The following is a 10,980-nucleotide window of genomic DNA, read 5'->3' as shown; positions in this document are numbered from 1 at the left end:
ACTTTGACCTGACACTGTTACCATAAAGTAGATCTTGATTTACCAAAGCTGGTAAACTTTAGAATTGAGTGAGAATGACCCTCACATGATTGTAGGAGATGAGTAACCTGCTTAGTGTGATATTGTGCGCACGTGCGCTGTATATGTCCGAAGTAAAACTGTGTAGCTGGATAGAAGTTTAAATTATCTTTATAAAAATCATTAGATTGTATTTAAAATCTAGTCATGAATTAGAATATTATGAATAATATATATGTATTATAGTAACAATCAGAACATAAACATTTCTTCAGTCTTATTGAATATTTTTTTGATTGATCATGAATTATTTTAGAATTTTTTAAAGATTTTTTTTTATGCATTTGCCTTTATGGGGCAGTAGTTCACTGAGAGGTGAGCAGGACATGTAGGGACATAGGGAGAGGGGGAGACATGCAACACAGGGACAGAGCTGGACTGAAACCATCAACACTGCAAATATGTGGAATGTGCCATAACCACTCGGCTATCAGGGCGAGTTTACTTTATTGATCCTAAAACTGTTGTTAAAACTCTTATTTTCAGGATTTAGTCAAAAAGACATATAACTACAGTCTTAGTGTTTCCTCAGGTGATGGACAGTGACTAAAAACTGTTTAATATTACACAATGTAAGTGATTTTCACTTGAACTGTCTTAATATTCCTGATGCATTTCCTTGAAGGAAACATCTAGCAGAGATGTCTATATCTTTTATGATTTTGTATAACCACCTGCATATTATTTACTTGAATAACATCTTGTTTCACATACATACACAGGAGGTTAGTGATCTCTCTGAAATCATGTGAGACGAGCAATAAAGTTAACATTGATGAGTTCAGGTGTTTTATGGTGGAAATGGCATTACTTATGGTGCAGGCAGGTACAAAACATGCCCCAGGACAGAACTGCACCACAAATCTTTTTTAGAGGAGACAACATTTGAAGGCTACTACTGTACATGAATGAGGGATGTATAAAAAATATATATACAAAGAAAGCAAGACAATTAAAGAAGCTTAGATGTTATCTTGTTGGGTTGGACAACAGAAGGCCTGTGGTTTAATCTATCCAGTACATTTTATTTGTTTTCATGATTGGCCAATATAAAATGATCCAAACTTTATTTGAGTTTAGAAGATCTACAATCGCTCAGAACCCACAGTGGGAGAAAAGTCTCAACAGGCTTACCAGAGGCTAAACACCATAGCAGTCCCTTAATATACTGAAAGTCACCAGACTTTAAAGATTTCAGTCTTCATGGTTTATTTCATGATGTAATTTAGAAAAGAAACAGCATGAAAACAATATGAAAACATATTCTTCTGCATATTGAAAAATATTTTAAATAGCGAGCTTGACCAACTTTTGTACCCGTGTGCAAAGTTACTGCTACTGGCAAATATTTCTAGATAAATGCAGCTCTGGGTCATTGTCCCAGTGGTTTGTAAACAGATGTGTAGATCAGTAAGATTAATTGTGTATTTAAAAAAGAATTTTCACTGTAACTCTGCATAACCCTCTGATACACTCTGCACTTATATATTGTCCTAAAAAAGCTAATGAAATGAGCAAAACTTGAATATTTGACTGGAAACTTGAATTTAAAAGACGTGTGAAACCTGCTGAATTATATTTAATGTTTTAGTGTTTCTTAAGCATCTTCATTCTTTATGTCTAGAATTATACACAGAATTACATTATAGCAGCCAAGTTACTGTGGTAAAAACAATTGATACTTTTTAAATGATAACGCTCATCTTAAGGATGGTAGGATAGTCTGTTACAGAAATAATATTGGTGTCTGTTGGCGTCAAAGCGTAGCGGCGGCGTTAACGCACCACCATGAACTGTGCTTGAGAAATCATTAATGTTTTCTCTCTGTCAGAGACGAACCGGCGCAGTTTTACGCACAATGACAAAGGACTAACAGTGTCCCGGTGCCTGCTGCTCGTTACCAGTCACGTATTGCACCAATGTAATAATGTATTTTTCATCTATAGTGTTGTCAGACCTAACTAATAATAAGCTCTGTCCTCTGGTCTTCACAGCAAATACATTTGAAATGGTTCGAGCCCCTCAGTGTTGGACCAGGACAGAGCAAAGTGAGTGATTATGATAGGTCGCTTGCCTTTGGTAGCCACGTCAGGCCAGGTGTGGAATAAACGCCACTCCTCTCAGCACAAAGTATTAACTCCTCCCCTAGGGACTATAAAAGTCCTGTAACTGGCTACATCCTCACATAGAAAAAATGGACAGAAGTTTAACTGTGGCACTGCGCTGGACTGCGTCTACTGTTAATATGCGCCTCTACGTCTATCTTCGATACGTGCAGCCTTACAGGCTGTTTTTTTATACACGAGTTGACTTCAGAAATGCTGTGGTGTCCGGCAGGTTGATGCTGATCTATGGAAACAGATAAGCGTAAGAAAATGTGCTGCCAGCGCCATCTACGATTGACAGACACAATGACTTTCACAGCCTCCTGTTCTACCATATGAAATATACGATCCTTTATAAAAAGATGGAGAATATACGATCAGTTACAACGATATGAAAAAAAAGATCTTTTCTAAAAAGATGTGAAGAATATACGATGAATTACAACGATATGAAAAAAAAAGATCCTTTATAAAGATGTGAAGAATATACGATGAATTACAACGATATGAAATATATACGATTATTTAGGATACAGATAAAACAGACTATATGACTGTTCATCCTTCTAAGGAGCAGCAGGCACCAGGACGTGGACTATCCTCTCATCGTGCGTAAAACTGTGCCGGTTCGTCTGTGACAACAGTAAAGACAGTAAACATTGACGATTATTCGTGCACAGTAAAACACTATGAGCAGGACCAAAGTCAACGTACCTGCACTTACGCACATAATATAAATATGTGAGCTGTGGAGTTTCACTGCAGCGCTGTTGTCTGTCCTATATGTGCTGGATACGTTTGAAGTGCAGCTACAAAACATCACAGCTGAGGTTGGTCTGTGCGAGTTACGGTAGATCTGCAGCCACAGCGTCACAGTAAAACTCTTTGGACACACAGTGTCTCTGAGATGATACTGTCAAGATACGAACAAAAGCGAAACGCAAAGGAACCATCGAGGAACCACAACACGTGCGTATGTTGGCGTCCCACTGTAGCGGCGGCGTTAACGTATCATAGTGACAGACAATGAGACAAGCCATCCCACGGAAAACCTTTTCACGGCGTTCAAGCAGTCAGGACACCGCTTTTATGGCCTAAATACTTAAAACCCAATATGTGGATCAGCTGCCATGAGCAGCAGGCACGGGGACGTTGGCAGTCCTTGTGCGTAAAACTAGTCCGGTTCGTCTCTGACAACAGTAGAGGCGGAACATTAACAATTATGTTGACTTCAGAAATGCTGTGGTGTCCGGCAGGTTGATGCTGATCTATGGAAACAGAGAAGCGTAACAAACTGTGCTGCCAGCGCCATCTACGATTGACACACAATGACTTTCACAGCCTCCTGTCACTGTTCTACGATATGAAATATACGATCCTTTATAAAAAAGATTAAGCATATACGACCAATTACAATGTCAAATACATATGATCATTTAGGATATAGATAAAACAGTCTACGCGATTGTTTGATTTTCACGTCCCCGAGCAGCAGGCACCAGGACGTGGACTATCATCTCACTGTGCGTAAAACTGTGCCGGTTCGTCTGTGACAACAGCAAAGATGAAACATTGGCGATTATTCATCACATCTGAAGTTGGTCTGTGCGAGTTACGGCAGATCTGCCCCTTGTAACAGGCGTCACAGTAAAACTCTTTGGATACACAGTGTCTCTGAGATGATACTGTCAAGATCCATGTACAATAAAAAGTTTGTGGAAAATTTACAAGTTTTGTTTTGTTTTCATTCCTGACAAACCACACGACTTTAAAGATTTTAGTCTTCATGGTTTATTTCATGATGTAATTCAGAAAAGACACAACATGAAAACAATATGCAGAATGAATTAATTAACTGAGGCATAAATTAAAATGCAATATACTCAAATATTTTCAATTATAAATACAAAATCCTATTATCATGGCACATTTCACTGTAAGTGGCAGATAAACTTTGATGAATAGAATACTAGTTTTGGATAACGCCCACCAAACCAGTGGTGCTAGATGCTGTTGAATAAGATTAAACCTGAGAAAACTGATCAGTCAAGAATCAGTTGACCTGTAAAACAATGTGTTTAAAAGCTTATTGAAGCTTGTTTCCATTATTAGAAAAATCTATTATTGTTATAATAGAAAAAAGAACTTATTCATGTTCAGGCAAAATAGACAACTACTGTACATGTAAGAGATGCCACTATGTAACAAAGACTAGACTATACATCTTCAAACATGACAATTGTCCAGAGAGAAAGTAATGTAATCCACAATGACAAATGACAAATTCTGCCCCAAGTGCTATGAGACCAGCTGTCGTAGGAGTTTGGCCACCACCACAACATTAAGGTTGTTCCCTAGGACTTTGTACTGCTGCTTTGTGGGAATCTGTGCTGGAAATGCTGGAAAATACATAAAATGTTTTTTTTTTAATGAAATAACACTAGTAACAGCAACAGTGTGGTAACAGGACAAGACAAAGCTACATTTTCTTTATAGCTTTGTCATGGGATTTGCTGACACTGAGAAACACAGAAAATCACCAGCCTTTATTGTAACAGGCTCACATGTTTTTGACTTACAGAAGCTTTGAGGGAATCCCATGAGGTTGGCAACTTCTCTTGGTGTAAAATAACGGAGCTTCAGTTTCAACAGCCGCTGGAGTTTGTCTTCTTCAGAGTGCTGATCCAGACCTCTAAACACACTCTGCATCTGCACAGCAGACAGAGCAACAGCCTTCAACACACACACACTTAAAAACGTAATGCTCAACAGGAACTGATCAAGGTGAGCTGGGATGGGTTCATTCCTTCAGTGTTTGCACCATAAGGTCCCTGTAGAGGGCAGATCAAATGAAATGTAAAGTAACAGTATATATAAAAATGATAAGTAGATCAGCACTAGTCAGTCCTGATGAGGCCCTTGGAGGTCACAAAATGACCTGGTGCAGGACAGTAACAGCAACTGAAGCTGTCAAAACCACTGAAATCAAATCCTTATTTCAGTTCTCAACAGAGAGAAAGAGAAGAGCCAACTATATCAGGTTCTCAGTGCTGCATAATGCACTTGCTTTTCATATGTATGCATGTCTGAGAACCCCAGAAACTGAATGAGTAAAACTTGATCTCAAGTGTCAGCAAAGAACTGCATGCTGACATGATGACCATTTAGGTCTTTCGATACACCCTTGCTGTCTCCATCATTACCTGGCAGAGGAGGTCTCAAAGCCTTTCACATTCTCTAGTAAGATGAAGCGGGGCAGCCTGCTCAGCCTGGCCACAGATATGCAAAGTGGGAAGAAAGAAAGAGACGGTTTATTAACAGAAATCATACTTGTAACATATCCAGCCATTTCTAAAGTCATGCCAAAAATCACATCTCATAGCTGTCCCACTTCCACAGTGCATTAATGTTCACTATAGAACACATTATAATAATGTGTCTGGAGAGATCACTGACTTGTGATCAGCAAAACAGAACAAAACAGAAACTGAAGTACTTTTTGAACAAAAATCCAAATGTTTCCATTTGTTGCTGTAGCAGCAGCATCAGAAGCAAAAGAAGGTTTGAGAGGGGGATAGTTGGAGTAAAGATTAGGTGGATGCCAAGAAAAGAATTACTTTAAACCTTTGCATTGTGTTACAAACTGTGCTCTCTACTGACACCTGTATGACAGCTGATGTAAAAGTTTTCAGTTTTCCTTGATACTGGACAATAACCATTAAAGTACTGCATTGAAATGAATAAATGAATAAACTAATTACTTTGTAAAACTTAACAGTTGACACTGACAATTATTTTAGTGACCCAGTGAAGAGCATGGAAGAAAAGTTATGTGACTGTGATCACCAAAGAAAATTTGTGAAAAAAGTGTTTTTTACAAAGTTTTTTACATTCAGGCTGAAAAGACAGCAATAAAAAGCAAAATCTGGAGATTTAAGACCTGGACCTTGGCAGAAGATCGAGGATGTAGAGGAAGCTCTTGGTTCTGGGGTTCTGGATGTCACCCTGACGTCCTATCCTGCACAGAGAGAAACAAAAAACAACTTTAAATGACAAATTGAATCCTAATAACTTTGGTCATCATCGGATTTTCACCATCAGGTTCATATTTCTCTTTTCCTAGAAGTAAGAGTTTCCTTGACTGTCCCATTTATTTATGTTAGTAAATCAATACTAGAAAAACACTTCAATTACAGAAAAGGTCTACTAACATGATATATTTAAGGACTTTGATCTGCATCGTGGTGCCTTCATCAGTGGTTCCTCATAGAGATCACTCAGCGGTTTTTACTGAATCTACTATGAAGTTTTGGTCCCATGATAACAGGGGTACATATGTGATGAGATGATTTTGGTCCCATGATAACAGGGGTACATATGCGATGAGATGATTTTGGTCCCATGATAACAGGGGTACATATGCGATGAGATGATTTTGGTCCCATGATAACAGGGGTACATATGCGATGAGATGATCTTGGTCCCATGATAACAGGGGTACATATGTGATGAGATGATCTTGGTCCCATGATAACAGGGGTACATATGTGATGAGATGATCTTGGTCCCATGATAACAGGGGTACATATGCGATGAGATGATCTTGGTCCCATGATAACAGGGGTACATATGCGATGAGATGATCTTGGTCCCATGATAACAGGGGTACATATGTGATGAGATGATCTTGGTCCCATGATAACAGGGGTACATATGTGATGAGATGATTTTAAATAGTGAGCTTGACCAACTTTCTGTCAACATTGTGCTGACTCTAGAAACAAATGTTCCAGAAATTCAATTTCCTGATTAACATTAAAGGAACAGTCACTTGAACCTTATAGCCAATACTGTCATACATTCAGCAACTAGTTGGAGACTATTCCCAACATCAGGGATGATGGCTGTAGCGATGTTAAACTGGATGCAGACCATTGGATACTCAACTTTTCAGAGCTATTGAAACACCGGGTGCCAAAACTCATGTGACAATCTCAAATGAAGGTAACCTGTCCTTCATTTGAGATTGTCACATGAGCTCTGCACTTCTATATTGTCCTAAAAAAGCTAATGAAATGAGCAAATTTGAAATGGTTCGAGCCCCTCAGTGTTGGACCAGGACAGAGCAGAGTGAGTGATTATGATCGGTCGCTTGCCATTGGTAGCCACGTCTGGGCCAGGTGTGTTATAAATGCCACTCCCCTCAGCACAAAGTATTAACTCCTCCCCTAGGGACTATAAAAGTCCTGTAACTGGCTGCATCCTTACATAGAAAAAATGAACAGAAGTTTAACTGTGGCACTGCGCTGGACTACGTCTACTGTTAATATGCGCCTCTACGTCTATCTTCGATACGTGCAGCCTGACAGGCTGTTTTTTTATACACGCCTTGACTTCAGAAATGCTGTGGTGTCCGGCAGGTTGATGCTGATCTATGGAAACAGATAAGCATAACAAAATGTGCTGCCAGCGTCATCTACGATTGACACACAATGACTTTCACAGACTCCTGTCACTGTTCTACGATATGAAATATACGATCCTTTATAAAAAGATGAAGAATATACGATCAATTACAACGATATGAAAAAAATGATCCTTTATAAAAAGATGGAGAATATACGATCAATTACAACGATATGGAAAAAAAGATCCTTTATAAAAGGATGGAGAATATGCGATCAATTACAACGATATGGAAAAAAAGATCCTTTATAAAAAGATGGAGAATATGCGATCAATTACAACGATATGGAAAAAAAGATCCTTTATAAAAAGATGGAGAATATACGATCAATTACAACGATATGGAAAAAAAGATCCTTTATAAAAAGATGGAGAATATACGATCAATTACAACGATATGGAAAAAAAGATCCTTTATAAAAGGATGGAGAATATACGATCAATTACAACGATATGGAAAAAAAGATCCTTTATAAAAAGATGAAGAATATACGATCAATTACAACGATATGAAAAAAAGATCCTTTATAATAGGATGAAGAATATACGATCAATTACAACGATATGGAAAAAAGATCCTTTATAAAAAGATGGAGAATATACGATCAATTACAACGATATGAAAAAAAAGATCCTGCACAGTAAAACACTATGAGCAGGACCAAAGTCAACGTACCTGCACTTACGCACATAATATAAATATGTGAGCTGTGGAGTTTCACTGCAGCGCTGTTGTCTGTCCTGTATGTGCTGGATACGTTTGAAGTGCAGCTACAAAACATCACAGCTAAAGTTGGTCTGTGCGAGTTACGGCAGATCTGCAGCCACAGCGTCACAGTAAAACTCTTTGGATACAAAGTGTCTCTGAGATGATACTGTCAAGATCCATGCACAATAAAAAGTTTATGGAAAATATACAAGTTTTGTCTTGTTTTCATTCCTGACAAACCACACGTTTAGTTGAGTTGTTCCTTATTTACTTGGCAGCACGATGGTTTGATGAACAATAAAGAGCCAGTGAAGGTGTCTGTGTTGTCTTAATACCTGTCGGGTTTATCTCTGATCTGTTCTGATCGCCGGGGAAAATGTTTTTGTAAAGAGCGACAACAATGTTTCAAGCTGTCAGACTTTTAATCATGCGTCCATTTCACATATATATCGTGTATTTCTAACTGTTTTACATGCGTTAATGCAACATATGAGAATGAATAATAACTAAAAATCTTCTCGTAGGCCTATAAGTCTATTAAACTTTAAATAAAAAAGTATAATTTCAGTTTAGTGGTTATCAGAAATATATTAAACAAATTATACCCAAGTACTTGGTTCATACTAACTTGTACAGAAAAATGTACGTATATTTTACATATACTTGCACCGAAAAAATGTATAAGGGTCCGTATATATTTTCAGCTGGTGATGGAGTTTAAATGTACATTAAATCATTTATCAGTTTAGTGAAGGATCCTTTCTCACTCACGCTATAGGTATCTGAGCTTTTTTTAACTGCGCTTTCTGTCACACAGGACGGTGGAATGAAGCGAGGATCTCTGCACTTTGGTTTTCTGGTGTTAAAAGGTTTTAAGCAAATTTACGTAAATATTTGTGTCCCTGCCCCAGTTCGACTAAACTATTACCAAAACACACACTGATCTTAAGATCCATTGGGAACAGCTGCACACCAAGACAACAACGCAATATTGACAAACTCAAACAGGGTGAAGCCAAACCAGTTCAACCGCTGCACACTAATACCGCTTTCACAATAAGACCACAGACAGGGCGTGACAAAACTGCAGGGGGATCCCACAACGTCCCGTGGCCATCCTGGAAGCACTCGACAAGACACTGCCTGCCAACCAGGGACGTGAATCTGTGAGGGCAGTTCACCTGTTGTGGGTGTGGCAGTGCGTGGGCAGGTTCCTCTTCATTCCCTTTATGTGAGCTCTTTAGTTCAGTGCATTGTCTGTTATGTTCAGCCCAATGTTGTTTTTGACATGCTCTGGTACAATAAAGTGTCTTTTTACATGACGAGCATTGTCTGTTTCTTCTGGGGGTCTACCTGTTTACAATTCACACATTGTTGGGACTCTGTGTGGCCTATGGTTAACACTTGTCCCGCAGTGGTAACCACTCCTTGTTTAAAGGGGTCTCCATGGATAGGCTGCTGCCTCTGGTCTTACATCCCGCTTGAAAATGTTCTCCACTCCCACAGAGGTAGCAGTCAGTACAACTCTCGCTGGCTCCAGATTGCTGGCAAACAGGGCACCTCCTCTGAAGACGGGCTGGACAACTAGTGTATTGCTGGGCTGACACCTGTCTTAAGCTCTGCTAGTTCTGCTAAAAGCTCAGATGGTAATTTAGCTTTGACTTCCTTCACAGGGTACTTAACAGGTGAAGTGTCCCCTGACTGGACTACATTTACATTTGTAGCTAACTGTGACGCTAAACACTTTTTCTTATTCTTTCTCTCTGCTTCATTAGCACAGGCAATATGTACTATTGACAGTGTGGGAAATATTACCTTTATTTCATTATAGCTTAAGGTATAAGGCATTATTACAGTTATAGTCATGAAGCATTTGGTATGTGCAAAACAGCAGCAAGCTTAGAGATGAACGTGTTTACCAGTAATTGCAAGGCTTCTCACGGTGCAAGAAGTGAACTAGACATAACATCAGATAGGGTGTGCCTGTTGCTTTTGTTGTTGTACTCTGTCTTACAGGAACAGGTTGACTTCTGCCAGGAGGCATAGCAACAGTGATACATCAGGTCATCCCACCGTTCTCAACCTATGGGAGAGGAACACGCCAACTTCCTAAAGATTGCACAATTCACTCAGTAATATTATCACTGGGTCAGGGAAAGATAGGCAGTCAGATTTCTTGCGCTGACAGAGAGTGTGTTATTGGCTAGGGAAAGTTTGACCCAGAGCTCTGTAACTGCTTTATTCTGCGTGTTTCAATAAACGGACTATTTGAGACCATATTTATCGCCTCGGCTTCATCGATCAAACGAACACGTGGAACTGAGGGAGAAATTTCCAGTTCCAACAACAGACACGACGATTTCACAGCCTCCTGTCATTGTTCGTACGAACAATGTGTCTCTGAGATGATACTGTCAAGATCCATGTACAATAAAAAGTTTGTGGAAAATTTACAAGTTTTCTTGTTTTCATTCCTGACAAACCACACGCCTTTAAAGATTTTAGTCTTCATGGTTTATTTCATGATGTAATTCAGAAAAGACACAGCATGAAAACAATATGCAGAATGAATTAATTAACTGAGGCATAAATTAAAATGCAATATACTCAAATATTTTCAAT

The 10,980-nt window shown here is 38.9% G+C and overlaps 1 long non-coding RNA gene across 1 annotated transcript; it reads right to left on the bottom strand.

The window, feature by feature from the left end:
- Positions 1-4,816: 4,816 nt before the first annotated feature.
- Positions 4,817-8,725, bottom strand: LOC113121705 (uncharacterized). Its single transcript, XR_003294783.1, has 4 exons — positions 8,326-8,725; positions 6,130-6,201; positions 5,387-5,452; positions 4,817-4,892 (listed from the first exon to the last, which is right to left on the bottom strand). It is a non-coding gene; the product is annotated as an uncharacterized LOC113121705 (long non-coding RNA).
- Positions 8,726-10,980: the final 2,255 nt, after the last annotated feature.

This window comes from Mastacembelus armatus, chromosome 20 (assembly GCF_900324485.2).
Source record: "Mastacembelus armatus chromosome 20, fMasArm1.2, whole genome shotgun sequence".
Classification (NCBI taxonomy): domain Eukaryota; kingdom Metazoa; phylum Chordata; class Actinopteri; order Synbranchiformes; family Mastacembelidae; genus Mastacembelus; species Mastacembelus armatus.
This window is presented reverse-complemented; position numbering and strand designations above follow the sequence as displayed.